The 23,112-nt window shown below is 39.9% G+C and overlaps 2 long non-coding RNA genes across 4 annotated transcripts; one reads left to right on the top strand and one right to left on the bottom strand.

Moving 5' to 3' along the window:
- Positions 1-749: 749 nt before the first annotated feature.
- LOC135295860 (uncharacterized) lies at positions 750-6,763 on the bottom strand. The gene is made up of 3 exons (XR_010357924.1): positions 6,480-6,763; positions 3,310-3,388; positions 750-829 (listed from the first exon to the last, which is right to left on the bottom strand). It is a non-coding gene; the product is annotated as an uncharacterized LOC135295860 (long non-coding RNA).
- On the top strand, positions 6,730-22,397 carry LOC135295859 (uncharacterized). Of its 3 annotated transcripts, XR_010357923.1 has the most exons (6): positions 7,124-7,424; positions 7,763-8,046; positions 15,569-15,730; positions 19,976-20,065; positions 20,752-20,839; positions 21,300-22,397. It is a non-coding gene; the product is annotated as an uncharacterized LOC135295859 (long non-coding RNA). The 3 variants fall into 3 exon arrangements; XR_010357922.1 differs by lacking the exons at positions 7,124-7,424; positions 15,569-15,730 and adding an exon at positions 6,730-6,849; XR_010357921.1 differs by lacking the exon at positions 15,569-15,730.
- The last annotated feature ends 715 nt before the right edge of the window (positions 22,398-23,112 follow it).

Genomic DNA, 23,112 nt, shown 5'->3' with positions numbered 1-23,112 from the left:
AGCAGAACACTGTAAGGTATTTAGAATTTTTTTAGAGGTGTTGATATTTAAGAAACTTAACTGAGACTCCACATCTTCGCTTTGAAACTGTGAATGTAGATTGGCTGAGGCAGTATAACCAAACTATTATTTGGTTATACTGCCTCAGCAGCACCTTTCTGAGCTGCTTATGAGAGAGATTAATATGTATGTGTAGTGGCATGAAGTGTGTCAGCAATGATGTTTTCCATCTAGATAGAAAAAGCAGAGAGAGAAAAATTACTCCTTTTTCACCTTGCAAGTATTTCTTAATGGTAATAAAGCAAAAGAGAACCAACAAGGACCATAACTCCTAATGGCTTTTAGATATGTAGAAAATTTTTAGCCTTTTTAGACTTTTAGAAATTTTCATAGGTTTTGGCATGTTTTAGCATCATCCCAAGTGCTCCTGAAGCAAAGTCTCTCACCCAAAGTCTCACAGGGCTAAACCAAGGATTCGGCACTGTGCATTTGATCTGCATCAAATACTTTACACATAAACCTGCCCTCGCATTTTTTCAGTCGAGTGGGAGAAGGGTTGATCTCATTTCTCATTTCCTACAAGAGTCACATGCTATTTCCCTGGAATCCTGCTGAACACCAGCCTCAGGTGCCTTCCTGCCCTCCTGAGTGTCAGAAACAGTCTGTGGAAGTCACACTTCTGAGAAGAGCACAGCGACTGAGGCTCACCTAACACAGCACGGACCAGGCAGGCGACAGGAGCAGCAGCCCAAGCTTGCTGTCAGATGTAGGCCATTCCTCTTGTAGCTGAACCATCTCCTGTGCACTGTAACTCAGGGAGGCTGTGCTTCTGGGTGAAAAAATAATATATGGTACATGGCTGTTGGTTAAATTATTAATTTGTAAACCTTAGAGAGAAGCTAACTTATATAAAAAGTCCAAGCAGATAAAGATATACTGGATCATTATGACAATGAAAATAGTGTAAGGATACAAGAATGAGAAATACATTACAAGGTGTAACATATGCTTTATTTTTTGCTTGATTGCTTAAACGAGGTAGCAGTGGGAGACCACTATCCTGTGACAATGTTATGCTCCATTGACTTTATAAACCAAAATAGAATTACCCCTAACTAATCTGAAGACAAAATTGCTCTATGGTAACTGTATAGATATTGCTCAGTGGAGGATTTGAATTCATGTGCTTAGTTTGCCTATAACCAGAAAAACACTCCAGCAAAATGCTGTTTGAATTTATGAATTCAAATGGAGTTATTTTTCTCATTCTAACACCTCCTATACCCCAAACAAATGTGAAGGTCATGAAGTTTTCATTTTTCTTCCATTTGTTTGCATCAAGCTTGCACTCTAAAATTTCATTCTGGATAAAGACATACTTTTGTATTTGCATCCATGTGGTTATACAGAGACTCCTACATATCTGTCTGTCCTCAAAATCCACCCTGGGCCTTTCCCAGCAAAGCCATGGCTGGGATCTGACTTGCACATGGGGACTGAAGAGCATTTGGGAGCAGTGGAGGTAAAGTCCCCTCTGGCAGGCAATCTGAGGATCATTCAAAGAATTTTGGTGGAATTTGAGGCAGAGTCTCTCCCAGTAAACTGAAACTGCCAGAGCTTCCTCTCTGGCCACATTTATTAATGTGTTTTATCTTTCAAAATAGACTGGTCTCACCCTTCTGCTCCTCTGGAACAGCACTGAGACCAACCACAGCACTCACTATTTGAAGGGGGCGAGTGCAAGCTGGTCCATGCCAAAAGATGTCAAGGGCTGCTCTAATTATATATTTCTACAAACAGGTAATTTTGGCATCTGATTCCATTGTCCTGACACTAATTTACTAGCAAAGGAGCAACCTGCAGGTACTAGCCCCAAGGCTGATGCAACTTGATGAGAATGGGGGGAACAGGTCCTTCCTGTGCTTCCCAAAACACACATCATACCAGGAAGTTCTTGTGCCAAAATCATGAAAGAGTTGTCACAGGAAACCCTGGGAAAAAGACCCTCTTCAAATATATCGAAGGCAGGAGGTGAATATTGAAAAGGTAAAACTGGCTCAAATACTGAGCATTTTTCAGAACAGAACTGCTTAGTTTAGAGCTTCAGCTTAAGGTGACATCTTATAGACAGAAAATCAAATGACATATAGTAGGAAAATGTTTTGATTAAGAGTTTGTATGTGTATGTATTTAAAATATAGCATATTACACCAATATTAAGAAATCACAGATCATTTTCTTGTCTTGAGACAAGCAGGATCTCATATAGGCTTGTGTTCCTCATCTTCCTTCTTCTGGAAGATTTTTGTGCCCCAAACCTGTTTTTTCCAAGAGATATGGGTTATTTCATGGCTGAATGGAAAGAGAAAGCAATAATGAGAATTTCTTTTACACTAAATCTGCTTTGATTTGCAAGGCAAGAAGCTTTTTGGAAATGAGCTTTGACCTTAGGCTTTGATCCTGCTAAGAAAGTGTGTGTAGAAGCTTAAATATTTGCTCATGTACATCCTGTGAATTCAATGGGATTTTTCACATGATGAGAATTACAGAAGAGTGTGAAAGATTTACTTTTGACTTCAGTGGAAACAGACCATGGAAAAATGTACTTAAAATTTAGTGTTTGTGATGCAGGAAAGTTTTATTTGAGGTACCTCTTTATGCAACCTGACAATTTATTTGTGGTTTTAGTACCTGTAGCACATTAAGAGATCACGTAATCATAGCTCAGCTCCTTCTCACATCTCTGGTGGGTCAGGAAAGAGCTGGATTAATTCTGTGTTACACCTTAAACACAGAACCCTGGTGGTAACTCAGCGAGGGACTACACACTTGAGAGACACCTCCTTATGGACACTTCAAAGAAATCATCACAGGAATTAACACAAGCAGCTGAAGAAAATTGGAACAGTTCTCTTCTTATTACACTCAAAAAAAAAAAAAAAAAAGAAAAAAAATAATAGCACTGTAAATTTAAGTTCTCCACCAGGGTGGAGTTCCAAATCCCATCTTGTCTTTTAAAGTGCTCTGACAGGGAAAAAGAGGAGGAGAAGGTGTGCTGTTATGCACATCAATGTGGAAGCATGAACACAGAAAGGGAGGAGGGGTTTTGGCGGCTTTTCAAGAAATAAGTGTACCTGAATATGCAAATGCACCCTCACTGCTTTGGTGTTTACACCTGATTCAAATGTATACAAACACATAACAGACAAGCCATTACATATTTTTGCATACACATGTATTTATTCATGTGCACACAGACACACAAGAGTGTGTTTGACAGATCTAAGGAAAAACAAGGCTCTGACTCACCCAGTATTGTTTCCTCTGTTGATGCCAGATTTCCTTTTGCTGTTTTGTGTCTTTTGTCAGTAGTAAAGATGCCATTACACTGATAAAAGTTGAAAAGCAACAAATTTTTCTCATCCTTTTTACACCTCAGCCACTATTAGGCTCCTTATTTACAGGAGTTTTAAACCAATTAACTACATTTTCCTGCACCCTTTGGAGAGCAAATGAATGAGACCACAATGAGTTTAATACAAAAGTCAATCCAAGGGACATACAACAGATAGATTTACTTCTCTACTCTTTAAAAACAAAAGCTTGGAAAACTATGCTAGGACTTTCCTGATTCTTGCAGCTGGGTCAGAAATCCAGAATCTCAACGTTCTGACTCACACAGAAAAATAAATTGTCACAATCTTGCTGCTGATGTTTCCCATTTAAAGGTAACTGCTGCTCCCAAAAACAGACTTTACTCTCTCTAATGGTTGTCTGTGGCAAACTTTATATGAATTTCAGAAAGTCAGATCTGGAGATGTTCTGCTTTGGTTTAGAAAAAAAACACCTTGCCACACAATTGCAGGAAAAAAACAACTTGTAGAACCTAAAGATTGTCTTTTTTTCACCACTGTCACACAAGGTATGTATGAGACAGTGACTTGATCACATGATTCAGCAAGACAGTACAAGGCATGGAAGTGGCATCTTTTAATCCAAGTGAGGCATCCAATCTTGAGATCTAAAGTGGCCTCTTCCCTGAGTTTACTTCATTCTTGACCCTTTCATGGTCTCTTCTGTAAAATTAAAGGACATCATCTCATTGTCTTGGCCATGGTGAAGCTTCAGGTAGGAGGCAGAAAAATTCTCTCTGAAGCTGAACTTCTGCAGACACGTGTAGCTAATGCCTAGGACACAGAGAGCTCGTACAAGGGCAAGGGAATTGGGTGTATACAAAAGAAAGCATTAATAGACATGAAGGACAAGTAAATTTATTGATATTTAAATGAGTTTTAGCCAGACTGAATTGTAGAAACAATCCATGACCAGCAAAAGAGCCCAAAAGAGGAGATGGAGGTACAGTTTGTCTACTGTCACATCATCAAAATAACAATATCTCACTGCAGAACACCGTGAGAAGGAAGCCCTTGCTGGGACTGTACCACACAGTTATATTTGATTTTCCTCAGAGGTATTAGAAAGCATTGAAAATATGATGAGATCCACTGGAACATGGATGAAATAAAAGATTGTCATTGTGTAAGCATTCCCTGCTGGTTGTTTGAATCTATTTGTCTTTCCAGAGGGCTCTGCTTCCAAAATCTTGGTGTGTTCACACACATACACAGACACACACAGGTGCAATAAATACACACACACATAAAAGGAAGATGAAACTTTTGCAGTTTCCATTTACAGGTCCATTAGAAAGACATCAAAGGAATATTCTGACATCTCTGGTCATAATCCCAGGCTGTGCTCAGAAAGAAGTGTTAGCTGTGGTGTTCTGGCTTGATTCCAAGTTATATTCAGCTTATCTAAAAAAGGTACTTTCAGGTGAAAAGGTTATCCTTCATTCCCTCTCCAGAGACCCAGGCACATGTTGAAGACAGAGTGGCTGCAGTGCTCTGCCTCAGAAGTGGCTGCATTTCAGAGGTGAGGGAATAATCCCATTCGTTCAACTTCTGCCAGTGCATGTGCACTCATGGGGGAATCAAACTTTAAAACTGCAGGCTGGAAAATGCTTTGGGACTTTCCAGAGTAGAAAGAGAGATTTTAAAATAAAAAGCAAGGAAGGCAAGGAAATAGGGAAAATGAGGAATTGATAAAGAGTGAATAAAGATGGTAAAGAACTGAGAGGGAAAAAAAAGTAAGAATTCAGAGTACAAGAATGATTTGAGATTTTTCTAGCTGAGCTCCAGGGAAAATCAGAAATGTAGAGAAGCTCCTACTGAAGAAATGTACCCAGCTGGTGGCTCAACTTGGTCTTATGATTCTGGCTAAACCAAAGTAATTTAGACATAATGGAATGAGTCTTCTTGTCAGAAATCTTATTATTCCTTCTGGTACTTTCCTGAATATTACAACCTATGGCAGAGGATGGGAAAAGCAAAAGCTTGGCTCTTATTATTGCTGATTTACAGAGAGGGAAATAAAGTCAGAAAGTGTACAGATTTAACTGTAATTTTTGACTAAAATAAGAGCCAAGCAGACTTCTTGTTTCCTTGCCCTCGGTGGAAATGATTGATAGCTGAACAAAAGCTGCTGCACCAAGTTCCAGATGATTAAGGAAATTCCTTCAGCACAGGGTCATTCACAAGCCCAAATGGTTTTGACAAAATGGATAAAATTGATTTAACTTAAGAAGGCCACAATGTTTTTTCTAGCCAGACACCCATCAAACATTAAATATACAATGCAGAGGTACAGTGATCTTGAGCCAAAGCAGACTGTATTCTCTTAAGAGACCTGACTGGTCTTTCAAATGTACAAAGTGCATCCTCTATCTGTTTAGGAGGCTGCCATGCTTTATTAGAGTCAGATCAGCTGCATGATGGTGTGAGTCAGGCAGAATTGTTCCTCCCTGCACATTGAACTGTCAATATCCACCAGACCTCTGCAATTTAAACTTGTGTATGAATAGTGTCTAGAAATGCTCCAGAAGTCTGTACACCCAGAGTTCATCTATGAAGAAGAAGCATCATCAAGCAAAGCATGTGTGTGGCACTGAGGTATCTCCAGGCTGAAAAGGGGTTGAAAAAAAATGTTAAGTGTGCATTTTAATTGTCCAGGTCTTTTTGCTTATTGAAGTCATGATTGCTGAAGGACATAGGTGATCTCCTTGGCTCTGTGTTCTTGTCCTGTTATGTCCCTGGCATTGTGGTGTCCGAATTATGTTCATTCACTGCTCTTTCAAGAAAAACATGCATGGGGTGATTTTGACGCCTTTTGGGACTACCTAAAAACAGCAGCTAGGCAAAACTAAGATAATAAAAAGTGGTTATATTTATTGAAGGCATTTAAGGCCGATGAAGTTTCCCTCCACCTCCCAGGGGCTACACTCAAAAAATGGATGATGGGTCATGGGTTTTCATACTTTTATAAGTTTCGTCCATTTGCATATTATTCTTCCAATTACAGCTGCAGGTAATGAAGTCATTTACCCCAAGTTTGCTGCACCCCAACCCATTTTTGTTTACATTTCTTGGGGCCTGAGGCAGTGAGGTGTCCTTGATTCCCAGGCCTAGAGAGGAATATTTTTGTCTGACCAAAATGTGACGACAGTAGCTAAGACTCTACACAGAGCTATACGCCAAAGAATTGCAGGATTATAAACATATGACAAATACAAAAGCTAAAATCCTAAGGCATCAATTTCTCCTCGCAAAAATCCAGCACAGCAGCGACTTGGGGGAGAGTTTTATCCTCTCCCATTGTTCTCAGCTTCCCCCCCATCCCATCCCGCCGGGCCTGAGGTGCCACCCTCCTCAGGTCGGGCGGGGAGCGGTGCCCCAGCGTGTCCTCATTGTCATTCCGCCCGTGTCCCCCCGATCCCTGTGCTCTCCAAAGGTCAGGCCGAGGTCTGAGCTGCAGAGTTAATGGGCGAGCAGCGCTCGCCAGCCGCTGCTGCCGCTGCGCCGGCACTCGGGCCCGCACATCAAGGCCCGCTCGCTCGCCGTGCTCCCTCGCCCTCCCTCCCTCCCTCTCTGCCTTGCAAATGACTCTGAGGAGCAGAGGCTGGTGGATGATTTAGATCGGGGGGGGTGAAAAGGGAAGGGGGGGTGAAAAAAAAGCACTCAATTTTTTTCCCCCCCCTATTTTTTTTTTTTTTTTGAACTGGGCTCCCAGAGAGCACTCAGGGCTGCCACGCAGTGCACGACGCCTACCTGCTCAACTGCAGGGAAACAAGCTTCTGAAGGCTTTAATGGGATTTTGCCCGAGGCTGTTTTATTAAGATGTCGGCTTTTTCTGCTGCCTCTGCAGCTGACACCATTCACTGTCAGCTGCCCCCCTTCCCCGGTCCCCCTCCTCCCGTCCCCCCCAACAATGCACCAAATTACTCGCTTCATTTAGTGCTCATGGCTCAGCACAGGCAAATAAGAGGAAAGAGTTCGACTTGACCAGATGAGTCTCAGCGAGGGGAGGTGAAAAGACACTGCTGCTTAACTGGGGGGTTTCAAGCAGAAAAGGGAAAAGATCAATACCACTGGGGCTTACTCCCACTCTATTAGAAAGAATCATATTTCATATTAACATAGCCAATTTAGAAGCCACATTTACATTCCTAATTTGCATCTTGGCTTTAAAAGCTCATTTGTAATGCATTGTATAATTATTGATGCCTTATATGTGAATATACCACACAGTGGCAGGTTGGAAAGGGGAGGAAATCCAGTCTGATTTCAATAAACAAACTAGTTACAAGTTTTAATGAATGTTAGTCGTTAATAAATGACTTTTTTTTTTCCTTTTTCCATCTCAGGTTAAAAAAAGAAAGAGCGGAGCTGGACGAGCTAATTAGAGGCTGTGTATTTCAGTAGCAAGAGTAAATGAGATACGGCACAGCAGTGGAAAATGTTCTGTGTAATGCCCCTTTCTCCCTTGTTGTGCCTGAGTGGTACTGGCAGACCGAAGGATGGTTTCCTATCTAGAACTGAGCAGACTGAGGAAATCCTGTCTGGAAGGCAAGGCACGCTTTGCAAGTGTCGGAAAAGATTATCTCTGATATCTCTCATTAAGTTCTCCAGATTTCCATGGAAGCTTAAGGTAAGCTGAGAGGAGGAGAGGAGTGGACAGGAAAAGTAATGATCTGTGAGTCTTGGCAAATGCGTGCTCACTTATTTCTTAGTAGGTTATTTTTCTGGTTGGAAGGCTGGAATTATCACTGAGGTGGGGTAAAATTATCTCTGCATAAGGAAAACAGAAAGGTCCCTAAAGCTGAGGATAATATCATCAACTAGACTGAGGACTCAGGGGCTTGCTGCCTCTGCTGAGGACATGGATGAGAGGAAAAGTCTGGGCAATTCAAGCTCTTTGACTTTCAGAAGCGAAGTGACAAGACATGGAAACCCTCAAGAGACCCCTGTGTTTAACCCTCTCATGGGTGAGCCCACTCTTTGCCTCCAGTCTTGACAATAAATAAAGCTCCTTGATAAATTTCCTTGGCTCTCACAGGAATTTCATCCATTTGACAGACAAACTTCTCACCAGAACACGTTGAATGAGCCTTCACAGGAGGTTTGTTTGATGGCAACACTTGGAATGTCCTGGGTTATGTGCAAGGCTTTTGAACTGGGAATTGGGAACAGAGGGATGGTGTTTTACCCCAGCTGAACCCAACACCACTTTTTATGCATTTTGAATTTTGCAATTTGTGATGTCCTTTACTTCTCCATTTAATTTCTTTCATCTGTCAGAGCAAATGCTTTCTGATTTGAGCTGTTTGGAGTTTTCTCTTCAGCCTTCCTGCAAAAGTTTTGCTCCTTAGCACAGGACATCAGTGACTGCTGTAGATGGACAGATTTTGGATGGTCTGTGTAGACAGCATTTGAAATCCATTTTGTTCATATGACACATAAAAATTCAGATTCAATGAATACAGGTGGAAAGCTGAAATAAAGGCAGTTAAAAACAAAAATTTGCCAAAAGTCAAAATATCTTTTCGGAAGGTATAAAAGAAATAATTTTTGAAAATTTCCTTCTCTTCTGCCATTGCAATTCCTATGTTCAATCTCAATTCACAACTATTTCTTGTTTTTGTCAATTCAGTTTATCTCTATGCAGCTTGAGAAGAATTCCAGGGGCTGTCAACACATATCTAGTGCATCTTCCTCATGTAACACCAACAAAAACTGAGAAAAGGTCATAAAATGTGTCTCTTTTTCATGAAGTATCGTGCTTTTTAGTCACACTGGATATGAAATTGCTCAGCCACTCCCTGTGGTACAGGGGTGTTACTACTCTGTTGATAAAATAAAAGAGTAAAATTCTTCCCAGTGTTCTGTTTCTCCCTCAGGTGCTGAAAACTGATGGAAGGAACATGGTGCTGGTCATGTTCGTGGCCAGCCCTCTGAGTCAGGATATTCCTTCTGACCCTGCAATCCCAACAACTTTCTTATTTGTGGTTGCACACAAGGAAAATTACCCACCCATCTAAATCTTGGCCATCTTCCAAACACTTTCCAAACAAAAAGGAGATGTAGTTCATGAGCTAGAAATTTAGAAATTTCCTGGAAAACAAAGGTAGAGGATGGGGTCTCCAGCTTCCTACTGATTTCCGGGGAATGCTGGCATGCTGTGCTATGCCTTTGTCCCTCTGCATCACAGATGCATCTAAAAAGAGGAGCACAGGTACCTGACTGTACTGAACAAGACAAATTACACAGAAAAGCATTCTGAGAACATGACAAGTTACACCCTGAAGAGGGATTGGGTGTAGTCATTGAAGTCTTGAGGGTTTTCTAGGCTATCTATCCTATAAAAGAGAGAAATTGGCTTTTTCAGTTTCCTATTCATCTTACCTTAAAGTAGACATTCGTAATGCATCATAGGAACTCAGTCTTAAAAGTACTCCTTTTCCCTTTGTTAGGGAAAGACTTCCTAAGAAAATAATTTGCTTAGAAGTTGACAAGTGTTATATGAATATCTAATATGAGATCACTTGATCCCTTCCATATCAGGGAGTTGGAACTATGTGATCTTTAAGGTGATTTTCAAATCAAACCATTCTCTAAATCCTACCTTTAGGGTTTTGGAGATCTCAGTCTGAGAGGAGGAAAGACAGCTCAGTGGTGGTATTGGAACTGTTTTGTTGTTTTTTTTCTTTCTGGTATAGCCCTTTCCCTGGTATAAGTTGAAACTGAAATCAACCAGGGTTTACCAGATGTTTTTGGAGAGCTTATCCATGTCACCACCTGAATCAGTGACATCCCTCTCATTTGCCTCCATCTTACAATAAATGGTAATTTCATACAATCAGTCAAATTCAAATTTTCCCACACAACTCTTTAAATGCAATTAACTTTGAAAAGAATGTCACCTTACTGGACTCAAAGTGGACACTGGTTAATCATGGCAATGGGAATAGGATCAGCACTCAAAGCAATGGGGAAAAAAAAAACTTCTGTGGGGAATGCATGATTCATCTTTTGGGTTTAACTTCTGCTACAAGTTCATTCTGCTGCCTCTCAGTAAATACTGTTTATGCACATGTGCCTGTGTTATAAACAACTAAGAAGTCACTGAAGGGGGTTGAGCAATCCTATGCAAATTATACCTTCATGTAATTTTGTTAATTTCAGAAGACATCAGTGAAAACACTTTTTTTTTAAAACACCTTGAGTGTTAAGAGAACAACAGAAAGTCTGATTTCCTATAAGCTGAAATATATTTAATGCAAAGGGTTTCTCATAGAATATCCTGCGCTTGTTATGTAGCAGATCATCCCTGTAACAGTGTGGATGGAGGAATGAAAGGAGTGAAACAACCTGGGTTTTAAGCATGCAGTTTACATTAATCACCAAAGATTCCTGTGTAATTAGCAGAGAGAAATCAGCACTCCAGGCAACTTCAGCTTTCAGGTTTCTCAGAAGAGATGGAAATATTAATCTTTTGAAAATATTAATCTTTCTCACACTGATGAGAAGTAGCTTAAATGAATAACACAGAGTAGACCTCTCATTTTTGGGTGACTAACTTTCCAAAATGAAAGATATCAACAAGGATTCAGGCTTTCTATCAGTTTATTATTCCATTTACCTGGCTGTCAGGGACACACCTGGCCTTTCCCAAGGCAGAAGTGTTGGCTGTGTAGAGAATTCAGGCACTTCAGGAAGCCGGGTTATGACTGTAATACCCTGTAGGAACATAGGTTTGACTGCTGTGGGAATTAGAAAAATAATAATAATGTTCATGTAAGGCTGAGACTCTCTGAGTGAGTTTCCTTGGGGTTTTGTTGTACCTTATTAAGAACCAGATTTCATACATTCTGCAAAATGCCCTTTTTGCACTGGAGCCATGTGGATATGAGAAATTCATTCTGCTATAAACTTTGTGCCTTGCTGAGAAATCATATACTCCAGAGGAATATGTGTGTATATGTTTCCTAACTATCTGAAAATGTAGGTAGAACTAAATGGAGATACATGCATATGCAGACACAAATATGTGAATTATCCACATATACACGTGTAGCTGGTTGGTGTCTTTTACAGTCAGAGAACAGGTTTGCCTTCAGGTATTTCAATTTAATGATATGAAGCACCTCAGCTACTCTATAACTGTTAAGCTGAATTTTGTTTTGCATTTTGATTATAAATTAGAAGAGCGGTACATTAACTCTGTTTTGAGGATAAGATTAAAAAAGGGCTCTGTTTATTAAGCTGCTACTGTGGTGATATTTTCAGCATACATTACATTTATAATTGACTTATTAAAACTTATACACTGCAAATTATAGTGATAGCACCCACAGGCTAAGAAATCATCAAAATATATAATGGCAATTTAAGGAGGTTTGTATCCACAAATGGGAATTTTTATCTGGTGCTCTCTTGTTCTAGTGTTTTACTCACAGCTTTTGCAATATTCAAATATGTAGCTGGGATGCTGCAAAGAGATATTGAAAAGCAAGCATGAAAAAAAAAGACTCAGAAGAAGAATTGGGTGATAAAAAAAGAGCCAAAGTATAGAAACATAAGACTGTTTAATGTAGGTTTTCATTCAAGCTCAAAGGAAAAATAGGGGAGTCAACTGGGTCATTTTTTTATTCTAAGCTATGGATAATGTGGGCTAATCCCTAACACTTTTTCTTCATAAAAAGATGTCATTATTTCCCTATCTACATTATTAGAACAGTGGAGGTTAGCACAGTGATGATTGCAACAAATTCAGAAATAAGTGCCAAAAAAACCCAACTGACCTCCTAATGATGTCTAATGAGCTCCTAATGACTGCCATAAAAATTTTTATCCTCCTACCATGTAGGCTGTCACAAAAGAGCGAGCAAGGAGTGTTGCAATAAACCCCAATTTAACCAAGCTTCAGCTTGAATTCCTTTGAACATATTTGGTGGCAGGTCAGTGACATGGACTTTTTCAGGCTTGGTGACACTGCACAAAGATGGTCTGCAGATCAGAGGTGGGGCTGAGGAGGTGCCAGGCAACAGGACAAGAGAAAACACAGTGCAGTGCTGTGACAGCCTCTGCCACTTATCACATAACCCAGCAGCATAACCCATGGCTGTAGCACTTTATATCATTCCTGATTCTGCAATGATTGCTTTCCTTTGGCTTGTCCTCAGGACTAAGTAGATAAAGATTTGTTGATCTGGAGATACTGGCCCTTATCATCTGGTAATCAGCATGGGAGGTTGAAATTTAGACCTTGTTTGCAGACCTTGCTGACAGGGATGACAAAACTAGACACAAAATGGTTAAACTTCAAATAGATCATAGAGAATTGCTGGAAGATGATTTATTTTCCTAGTAATAGGAAGATAGTGCCCCAAGACACACAAAACACCCTCCCCCAATCAGCAGAAACAATAAAAGGATCTGAGATCAAAATTCTTTGGAGGAGTAGCCAAAAGTCAGGAACGACACCTTGAAATGCTGTTAAGGGAAAAAAAAATCTTCTTTATTGATGGTGTTGATCAGAGTCTGCATTGGCTTTAAAGGGACCTTTGTCACCTCATTTTAGTATGGAGATCAGCACTGCTGCTCTATAGACACTGAAATGTGGCTTCCTCAGCTTGGAGCTGAGTGGCACTTTATCAGGGTAATCAATTTGTAGTTAATTAGTAAAACAAGGATGAGAAGAGTAGCACGTATCATGTGCTACAGACCATGTCTAGAATCACAAAACTCAGAACCGAGTCAGGAATTTAACTGTCTCCCACTCTTACGACACTGCTGCAAGTCAGCTCACCTCTCTCGTGGTGGTTTAGCACTGGCATTTAAAATATACAAAGTTGTAGGTAACAAATTCATCTCACACAGGTGCACTTAGACTGAGGTTTTGAAGCTAAGATACCTTGTCATGAAGCAGCACATTCCTGGGTCTCACTTCTCCTCGTTTTGAAAACTTCTCTTTTTGCTTCCCCAACTCAGAAAATAATCAGACAGAAATACTGGGAAAGTTTCCGTAAGTTCCTTTCACTGCAGGGTTTTGTGCAGGGTCTATCACAGAAATGTATTGTGCTCTGAGGTTTGACAGAGCTGTGACAAGGCTTAGGTAACCCTGGGCTGCTCAGAGCCAAGAACACATCCTGAAATTATGTGACATTCACTTCACTGAGGTATTTACTGAATGTCACTGAATGTGGCAAGTCAAGCTACGAAATGCTGAGACAGATATGGATCAAGTCCAGAAATAAACACCTTTTAGTTCTGTTGAAGGATGGTTAACATTGCATCTCACTGCAAGCCTGTGTCAACACAATTCAAGTGAAGACTGGCTGAGGCTTTGCACCCATGAAATAACATTTATGGAAACACTAATGGCCATTGTAGCAAAATATTCAAATCACAGAGAGCCTGAGCCCAGAGCTGCAGTGTATTTTCTGGGATGGAGCATGTTTTCTCAGCATATCTTCCACTCATATTTATATTCATTATCAAACCAAAAAAGTTGGTATATTAGGGTTTCTTTAACTTTAAACAGCAGTTCTCTTGCTAGTGGATTTGTTTTTTAGACCCCACAAATGCAGCTGAGTTATTCATAATTAATTTGTGTATCATAATCTTGGAAGGATGAGGGAGAAAAAGCATGAATACTTCCATTGAATAACTTTCATGATTTTGAATGCTGCCTGATTTCTGTCTTTCCTGCTGCCACTTATATCTGAGATAAACTATTCAATGCATATGAAATGTTAATCTTGACTAATTTAAGTGGATGGCTGTGAGTGTTTTTCTGCTTTAATTTGTTTATTAAAATATTATCATTGAGAAAAAATACATTTTAAAAAGGGGCACAAATAAAAAAACATAAAAACATTTGCAATTTCATTAGTTCCTGGTGGGATCTTTGTTATAGACAGGTCTGGACAGAGTAAATGAGAAGAACAAAAATATTTTATAAAAATTGAAGTCCAAAAGACATCAAATGTTTTTTAATTGAGATTGGAAACATTCCAAGTTTGAATTTCAAAAAAGGCTTTGATTTACAGTAGTTCATGTTGGGCTCATGTTGTGCCTGCCAAAAATCCAAAGTAGATCAGAGCTTTTTTTGAAATAAACACAAGCCTAATCTGATGTAGGTATTTCAAAACTCCCACTGCTTTAGTTGTAACATCATCTGTTACTGAATGATTTATAAATCATCCCTCTACAAGCACGTTTCTGCGAGGCTGAGGGTGATATATTTTAACTTGGGGACACAAGAAGTTTAAATTACAATTGATGAAGACCTCCACTGTATTTAAAAGTATTTGTGAATTAGAATGTCTCTGTTGTCCTGTATATTAGACAAAACCAGTAGCTGGGGTACAAAGGTATGATGGAGTGGTTGCTTCTTTTGGTTTTTCACTCAGTAGAAAAGGGACAAAAGGGCAATATTGCTAATAAACATTTTAATAAACTATAAAGGAATTCAGTTCATTTCTAAAAAGGAGGAAAAAAACTACCTATATTTGTATTTTTTTTTAGAAAAAGACTTTCACAACTGGTTATTTGTTTATAGCAAACCACTTTATTCAAAGTGATTATTTCACATTTGTCTGTGCCCCACCAGGCAGCTCAGTTTAGTTATCTAAAAGGAGCACATTTCTTATTTCCACTGGGGTAGATTCCTTCTGGAGCGGATCCCTGGATGTTCTCTATCTCACAGAGGGCAAGTCTTACCACTCTGACACTGTCAGGAGTATTTACCCTCAGTAATATCAATGTGGGACCGCTTTTGCCTTCCCAGAGGGAAATGTTCACCTCTTAAGTTGGAATAGGGGATATCCTGGAATGGTGGTGAGAGCTGTCCAGTCACAGCTTGGTCAAGGCTCCTACAAGGAAAGTGGAGAGAATCTGTTAACAGGAGTAGGTGTAGGTTGGATATTGGGAAGAAATGCTTCCCTGTGAGGGTGGTGAGGCCCTGGCACAGGTTGCCCAGAGAAGCTGTGGCTGCCCCATCCCTAGAAATGTTCCAGGCCAAGCTGGACAGGGTTTGGAGCAACCTGTGCTGGTTTTGGCTGGGGTAGAGATAATTTTCTTCACAGTAGCTGGCAGGGGGCTGTGTTTGGGATTTGTGCAGGGCACAGTGATGGTAATATAGAGATGTTTCTGTTATTGCTTAGCAGAGCTCACCCAGAGCCAAGGACTGTTCTGCTTCTTGAACGGCCACACTGGCAACGAGGCTGGGAGTGAATGAAAAGGGAGGAGACACAGCCAGGACAGGTGACCCCAACTTACCCGAGGGATGTTCCAGACCATGTGACATCATGCTCAGTCTATAAAGTGAGGTGAAAAAGGAGGAAGGGGGGGACATTTGGAGTGATGATCTTTATTGTTCCAAATCACTGTTACTCGTGATGGAGTCTTGCCCTCCTGGAAATGGCTGAACACTTGCCTGGCCCTTGGAAGGCAGTGAGTTAATTCCTTGTTTTGCTTTACTTATGTCTGTAGGCTTTTTCTTTCCCTATTAAACTGATTTTATCTCAATCCAAAGCTAGTTTTTTAGCTTTCACCCTTCCAATTCTCTCCCTTATCCTGCTGGTGGGGAAGTGAGCAAGTGACTCCATGGTGCTTGGTTGATGGCTGGGGTTAACCCACGGCACTGTTGTCCTTGCCCATGACAGGAGGTTTGAAACCAGACAGTCTTCAATTTCGTTTCCAACCCAAACCATTCTGTGACTGTGATTCCTCAATGCTAGGAGTAGTAGGAAGGGCTTCAGTCAGAACTGACCTGGTCTGAGTTTCACAGTAGCTGGTCTGAACAAAATGCTGTAAATACAGGACTGAAGTGGAGCAATCCTTCAAGTTCACAACTTGAATTTTTTTCACAATTTTTCACAATTTTTCACAATTTTTAAAAGATAAACCTTTCTCATGAATTAAAAACAACAACAACAACAAAAGAATAATGTTAATAGATTTTTCCCATTAATAGACTTTATTTTTAGGAAGAAAAACCACAGAAAAACCACAGAAAAACATGCAGGATATGCTGATGAACTCTGGACTTACTGAAAATCCAGAAAGAAGAGTATGTTTTCCTTTCTCCCCCTTACATTTTACATCTTAAGTGTAAAAAACAATCCCTTTGATTTTCAAACTTCAGTATAGAAATTCAAATGCTGATTCCTAACTTCATTATGACAGGGATATATATTTTGCCATTGTGGACATATTCCCTGAAACAAATGTTATGTTGCAAATGTTTTGGAAAAACAATACAGGAAGATTGATAAGAATGCATTTTACAAGCATAAATTATAATTCTGTGATCAGAGAAAAAGCAGAGCAGAAAAACAAAAGTTAAAATATTCTAATAGTTTCAGGCAAATATTAGAGATTTGAGGTTAAATATTTCAATTCTACAAAGAGAATCTCTTGTCTCATTAATCACACTTCTCCACTCTTTCCACAGAAGCAAACTATCTTATTTCAGATAAACTTTACAGCTTATTGAATTATGTCACTTCTTTAACCTGCCACATCAGAAGAACCAATCAATGCATTCCACAGTTTTATGGTTGGAACATCACAAGAAATTTTTGAAAAACATTGCATAGGTCAAATTTACAGTGTAAAAATCTTCAATATGTTCTAGGCTCTATGAATCTACATTAAAAACCACTGGACTTTGTCATGGCAGTCCTGAATGATCTGACCCTGTGAATGTCACTGTATATTAACAATTAGAGAGGCAAAGGGCAGTTTGCTTCTAAAACCTCTAAAAAAGAGCATTTTATTAAAATGCGAACTCCACTCTGAATTGTAAGACTTTATCTGTTTATTTTCTTTCTTTGTCTCTATTTTCAGAAAAAAAAAATTATTTTATTAAGCATATGGCAGACAGACAGATATCAGGTGTCTTCTCACTGGAAAGAGTTAATCATCATCCTCTAACAATGAGATAAATCTAATAATCAAATATAAGCTCCTTTGCATTAGTTTGGGTGAAGTGGCAGAGATGCTAAGTTTTATTTTAAAATGTTAATCTAATAAAATGATGCAGTTTATTTTATATCTTCAGGGAGAGGTGTTGATATTATCTCAACTTTAGATGCATCCTCGCTTGCCTGTACAGATCAGCCTTCCACTTCATCAGGGTGATGTTACTGGATATGGCAATTTATAATTGGAAATGGCAGCCTGGAGATTTTCTAAAAGCATTGGCTTTTTTCTGAATACTGTGGAATTTCATTAATTATTATTATTTTGACTATGAAAAGAGGATTTGCCCAAGGGCAGTTTTGAGGCTCCTTAAAGATTATATTCCTCCATGGAAGGTTGCCAAGATTTCAAATTTCTCTGTCAAGACACTGAGCCTTTTTGGTGGGAGGTGGCTGCAGTGATGGTAAGCATTTACAGCTTTGGGAAGGAGACCTCGAGCATTTCTCATTCTCTTTGAGGCTGTTTTACCTCCCTGGAGTGGGGGCAGCTGTCACGAATTGTAGCCCACCAAACATTCCTCACCAAGGCTGCTGTGCGCAGCATGGGGAGGGACTCGGCAGCCTCATTCCTTGGACAGGGTGTACCCAGCTCAAAGGGGAATGGGTCTGAGCAGGGTGGGGTTATTTGTAACCTTTCACATGCCAGAGAATAACTTTGCTTCTCCAGAAAGCCCTTTCAGCAACACAGCCCAAGAAGTAAATGGGAAAGGGAAGATTTGATATGAATACTGAAATCTGAAGACAGAATCACAGAGTTTTAGAGGCAGGGAATGGTTGAGGTTGGAATCTCTGGAGTTCAACTTGTGCAATCCTCCTGCTCAAGCAGGAGCACCTAGAGCCAGTTGCACAGGAACATGTCCAGCTGGCTTTTAAATATCCCTAAGTGTAAAGAAGCTACAATGTAAACCACCTTGTAAAATGGACATGGTAAGTGATGAAAGTACTGGTAAATAGATCTATTTTGCCTAGGTTTTGGAAGAAAAGAGAGAAAGGTGTAATCTTCTGCAATGAGGGCAAATAAAATGAGAAAGTGAATTGCAATGTTTTATCAAAACCTGAAAATTATTGCAAAACTTTTGAAAGATAGAACTCCCCACTAGCTTTTTTTTCTCCCCACCAAAGAGATCCTTGTGGAACAACTCTCTTCTTTCATCGTCTTCCATTGCACACATGCAGAGGAAACGGGATCAGGGCCCTTTTATACTCTGAGCCTTTCAAACAATTCCCAGCTGATGAGCAAAACACAAAGAAGTTTGGATCCACCCAAGGGCTGTGAGTGACTCATCTGTCTGGAGCAGAGCAGTCCTTGTGATGAGTCATTTTTCTTTTGATGCAAGTTTAAAAGTAATTAAAAAAAAGGTGAGGATACAGTGTTTTACAGCTCTTTTCACTGCAGAAGTTAGATAAAACCAACATCAGCTCTAATTCTGAAGCTTCAAGGTGTAAGTACCCTGCCTAACCATGATGGGAGGTTTTCACCTTGATATCGATGCCTACTGGAGATGAAACCTCCATGGGCATTGCTGCAGAAGAACTGCTGAGATCCACACTGATCAGCTGCCAATCAATTCCCTCAAAGGCTGGACTTTTTGGTCAAAGACTTGATGAACTTGGAGTTCCTTTCCAATCTTAATGTTTCCATGATTCCACAAGATGAGAGCTTCCACTCCATCTGATCTGCACAATAACAAATGGGTGATAAGGACAAAAACAACTCTAAGAGCCTTATGAAGGGAAAGACTGACAAAGATGAGTTACCAAATAATTTAAAAATTATTAATCTACCCATTTATCTTTCCTCTGTAACTCACTTTCAAATTTTAAAGCTGTGTGAGAATATTGGTTTTCTTCCATTCGTGGAAAGAAAGGGCTAAAGCAGAGAGATGATAACCAAGGAAATTAAGCAAAGTTTTCTGAAATGTGCAGGAGGAATAGCAGAAGGAGACTCTTTTAGTCAAAACTTCAGCTCCACAAGTCAGCAGCCCTGTCTAGTCAGGTTTTGCAGGCCATGGTATAGACTTTGGACACCCTGGTTTTGTCCATCCATAGTTATTTCCTGTGGATCCATGAGAAAGTTTATGGTTGGAGAACACAGTTGATGGCTGCCTCACCATCAACAAGTAAGGAGCACACACTTTACAATAAATCAATGTCTGGAGTATTTAGGAAGGACCTCAAGGGGTAGGTGTGGCCTTTAAAAGGAATTTAAATTCTTCAGCATTTGTACTTAATCAATTCCTCAACTAACCATTATGAAAGTTTGTGCACTGAAAGGAGAATCTGCTCCCATCTCTTTTTTTTTTTCTTTCTGTTTTCTCCTTGTTGTTTTTGCTCTAATTTTTCTCCTTTCTGTTTGTGTTTTCTCTGGTCTTCCACCTGTCTTTCTCTCCCTGCAGCAATTCCTCACTCACAGACTCACCCTACTCTCTTTACTGAACTGATCAGCAGCAGAATAGATTTAACGCATATGCAGAAACTTGAACACTTCTGAATATAATTTTCTTTTGGGTTTGCTTTACTTCACACTGAAAAAATTGGGAAATATGTCACAGAAGAAGGTATTCATAGCTGCTAATATTTTTATTGCAGAAACAAAATGAGGCAAAATTACAAGGATCTGCATGCCATACTTGTGGCATTAATGGTGCTACAAAAAAAAAGATTCTCCTGTGATTGAAGGTATGATGGTGTATATGTAATTCCAGACATTTGTGTCCAACCTTTAACCCAGTTGTATCATAGATGATTAAGTGTTTTGGTGGATTTGGCATTTGGACTCTTTATATTTCACTCAGTTTTCTCCATTTTTGAGTCATCTTAAAGACCAGGTGAGCCAAAGGAGCACAAGTTAGGAAAAGCTCCTGTGGTGGTTGTTCTCTGGAAAAATTATTGAAGTGGCATTTGAGCTATGACTAATTTATTTAGTATTCAGAATTTAGTGAATTCTTTTGTCACATCACCCATCATAAATAAAAGGAAAAAAATAGAAACCTGTTTGATGCCTCAGGCATGTTTTAGTTCGTTGCTCAGGTCAGTTCATTTCAATGCTTAATTTTTAATGGTTCATTTAACATAACTGTTTAGACTTGAAAATATTTTCGCATAAAACCTGGGGTTTTGGGGTCAGTTGCTGTCACCTCAAAACATTTTAAGTCTCAGATGACAGATTCAACATCAGTAGGAAAAGGTGGTCTCGTTGTTTGGGCACTTGAATGGGACTCAGCAGACTGAAGCTGAATTTCAATCTCTGCTTCTGATTCTTTATGTGACCTTGGGTAAAACATCTGTGTTGCATCTCCAAAGATCTCTGAGTGCAAATAGTTCTGTTCACACAGTCACTCACAAAGTTTTCCTGTTTGCCACAGAGTGTCCTTCCTGTGGAAGAAAGAATCTAGTACATAGAGAAAAATGACACCCAGGAGTGTCAGAAGTGACCAAAATCATCCATTTTTAGTGAGTATGAGCTTCTACTTCAAAATTATTTTCTAATAGACAACATGTTTTTAAAAGACAAAGTTGTGGTGCAAGATTTACTACATGAGCTGCACAGATTCAAGCCCTCTAATAAGCCTTCCCCTCTATATTTCTTCTTCATTCTGCTGGGTCTAGAATCACAGAATCCCAGAATGTTTTGGGTTGGAAAAGACCTTAAAGATCATCTCATTGCAACCCCTTCCCATGGACAGGGACACCTTCCACTGTCCCAGGCTGCTCCAAGCCCTGTCCAACCCGGCCTTGGACACTTGAGATAGGGCACCCACAGCTTCTCTGGGCATCCTGTGCCAGGGTCTCACCACCCTCACAGGGAGCAATTTTTTTCCTAATATGTAATCTGAACCTACTCTCTTTACGTTTGAAGCCATTCCCCCTTGTCGTGTCACTCTTGTAAAGTCTCTCTCCATCTTTCCTGTAGCTCCTGCAAGCACTGGAAGGCCACAATGAGGTCACCCCAAAGCCTTCTCTTCTCCAGGCTGAACAATCTGAACTCTCTCAGCCTTTCCTCACAGCAGAGCTGCTCCATCCCTCTGATCACCCTGGTGCCTCCTCCTGACTCTCTCCAGCAGCTCCAGGTCCTTCTTGTGCTGGGCCCCAGGGCTGGAGGCAGCTTTGCAGGTGGGTAAATACTCTGCATATACTGAGTATACACTATGCCTTTCTTTCTCCTCAAATAGTGTTAATTCTCATTAGTAATTTCATAATGAAGACCACTGTTTACTGAAACGGCACAACCTAACTTTATGTAAAGTTTTGCCCAAGATCATTACAAATTTATTGGTTAAATGCTGCTTTTATTTAAAAAGTTATTAATCATTTCACTGAACTCTCAGGATTTTCACCTTCACGACTTTCCTAATTCTCAAAAAACAAATCCATGCATGTAGAGTACTGTTAATGCTGCTTATGGTGTCTCTGCAGATAAGTGAAATAATCAAGATATTAAGACCAGGGTTATAGTGAATGAAAAGAGGGTAATTTAATAATGGTTGATTATATTCCTATTGCCAATTTTTCAATATACTCAGTAGCAATCAGTCATATATTGGGCACAAAACACTGAGATTTGCACCCAAGCCACATCTGGAGGAATAAAATCATAGAGTCATTAAAGTTGGAAGAGGTGTCTAAGGTCGTGGAGTCCAATCTTTGACCCAACACCACCATGGCAACCACACCATACATAGCACATGTGCCACATCCACTCATTTTTGGAACACTTCCAGGGATGGGATGGTGACTCCACCACTTCCTTGGGCAGCCTATTCCAAAGTTTAATCACTCTTTCAGTGAAGAAAAAAAAGTGTAAATCTCAGAGCAGTTACCTAAAAAAAACCCATTTCCAAATATTGTGAGATCATGACATTGCTGGGAAGTGCTGGAATATTTCATGAAACTATACTGAGATTCTGCAACTGGAGTGGATAGATAGTAATAATTAGAGGAGAAGGAGATTGTCTTTCATCTCAGAAAACAAAACAAAACAAAACAAAGCATAACAAAACAAAACAAAACAGTTTTACCTGGTTTTGCTAACTTTTCCTGTCTGTAGAAATGATACACCACTATTTTGTGTAGGAATTACAGGGCCAGGGCAAACTGTGGTTTAACAGCAAGAAATTCAGGTTTCACTCCTGAGAGCTGAGTTGTGCTTGTGTATAATTCTACCACCTACATGATAACAGCCTTCATTAAACCTCTTATATTTCTTTTCCTTATCAACTCTCCCTGTCTTATCCATGTAGAGTGTGCATTTTTGAGGACAGGCCTTTGCTTTCATGTGTTTGTGCAAGACCCAACAAAAGGAGACTTCTGTTACACACCTACTGCTATTCCCAGTGTTTGCAGAGTGCTTTCAAGCCCTCTGAGGAGAAGTGATCGATGTGCTACAAGGCATTAAGCACTGCAGAGAGATCCATACTTTGCTATATACAAATAGGCTGATTTCCCTGCTTTCAAAGGGAGGCAGGAGCCTGCTCAAAAGTACTCTGCACAAAGCTGTTTATTGATGCAGTGAGACAGCTCAAGTCAGCTCCCACATTTTAAAATCCAGATTTAATAATGAAATGAAAAAAAAAAGGGGTTTTTTTTGTGGAGGGCCTCTTAGATAATTTCAGAGCTTGAGATGGGGATTTTCTCCCCCAAACAGCTTTCTCTGCCTTTAGTAATGTCAGGGTAAGCAGAGAGGGTTTTCAGACACAATCTCAGCCTGTCTTGTGCCATACCATCCC

This window comes from Passer domesticus, chromosome 3 (genome assembly GCF_036417665.1).
Source record: "Passer domesticus isolate bPasDom1 chromosome 3, bPasDom1.hap1, whole genome shotgun sequence".
In the NCBI taxonomy this organism is placed as follows: Eukaryota; Metazoa; Chordata; class Aves; order Passeriformes; family Passeridae; genus Passer; species Passer domesticus.
This window is presented reverse-complemented; position numbering and strand designations above follow the sequence as displayed.